The sequence below is a fragment of the Octodon degus genome, unplaced genomic scaffold (assembly GCF_000260255.1).
Source record: "Octodon degus isolate 3935 unplaced genomic scaffold, OctDeg1.0 scaffold00023, whole genome shotgun sequence".
In the NCBI taxonomy this organism is placed as follows: domain Eukaryota; kingdom Metazoa; phylum Chordata; class Mammalia; order Rodentia; family Octodontidae; genus Octodon; species Octodon degus.
In genome coordinates, this window is record NW_004524599.1 from 14,022,396 (window position 1) to 14,024,040 (window position 1,645).

A 1,645-nucleotide genomic window follows, 5' to 3' on the forward strand; every position below is an offset into this window, starting at 1 on the left:
CCCCCCCCCAAAAAAAAGCAAAATCACAACAGATTCTGAAGAAAATCAGGTCACCAATACCTACCTTGATAACCTGTATCATAGTAAGATGGAAAATACTGAAGCAATGGACAAATTCCTAGATACTTACAAATTACCAAAGTTGAATCAATATCAGAAAAATTCTAAATAACCCAGTATCAGGCAATGAAGTTGAGATGTAATTAAAAACCTAACAAAAAAGGACCAGTGAGATAGCTCAGAGGACTAAGTGCCTGCTTTGGCAAGCACAGGGACCAGGGTGTGATTCCTCGTTGCACATGTGGCACCGGCCCCACCCCCTAGGACACACTGAGCTGTGACCAAGTCTGGGTGCTGGGGAGGCTAAAAACAGGAGAATCGATAGGAGTTCAGTCTGCTTAGTGAGGCCTTGTACCAAATACATTTTTTTAAAAAACCTACGAAGAAAGAGAGGCCCAGGCCCTGACAGATTCACTTCTAAATTCCACTAGAAATTTAGAGAAGACCTAATGCTACCATTTCTTACAACTTTTTAATGAAACTGAAAGGGAAACAAGGGCCAGCCATATAGCTCAGCAGACTAAAGCGCCTGCTTAGGCAGACAGACACAGGGACCAGCGTTCAATCCCCAGCTGCTGTACCGGCCCCACCCCCAGGGCACACTGAGACTGGGTGGGGTGCGCCTGTAATCCCAGTGCTTGGGAGTCTAATCTGTGTAGTGAGATACTGTAGACCCTGTACTAAATACATATATAAATTAAAAAAAGAGAAACAATATCTGAAGTTCATTCCTGTAAGGAAGAATTACCTGGATACAAAACCAGGGAAGGTTCCAACCAAAAAAGAGGACTATAGGCCAATCTCTAATGAACAAAAGCAAAAATACTTAGATACTAGCAAACAATGCAACAAGTCATCACAAAGACCAAGCAGGAGGGAAGACTCATCCCAAGAAAGCAGAGATTGTTCAAAATATGTAAATCAATAAATATAACATACCATATTAAGAGAACCAAAGACAAATTATGATCCTCTCAACAGACATACAAAAAGCCTTTGGCAAAGTTCAACAGCCAGTCATAGTGAAAACACTACAGAAAATTGGAATAGTTGGTCCTTATCTCAATCTGATAAAAGCCATCAATGACAAAGCAACAGCCAACATGATACTAAATGGACAAAAGCTAAAAGCTTTAACTCTATAATTAGGAACAAGACAAAGATGTTCCTGTCACCATTCCTATTCAATGCAATTCTAGAAAAATAAGCCAATTAGACACAAGAGCAATTAGACACAAGAAAGAAATAAAAGGATTAAGGATAGGAGGAAGAAGTTAAAGTATCATTATATTTCTTCTACTAGAAGACCCCCAAAAATCTACTAGATTTCTAAGTTTAATAACCAAGTTAGCATACGGGGATATAAAAATGATCAAAATCAGTATTTATTACTTCTACACAAACAACAAATCCACTGAAAAATTTGAGAAAGACTTCAAAATAGCAACCAATAAAAATAAAAACAAAACAGGAGTATCTAGGAATCAATTTAACAAAAGAAGTAAAAGACCTTTACGTTGACGACTACAGTATTCTGAGAAACAAGACTAAGGAGAATATAAAGACATTCCTTGCTCTTGGGTAA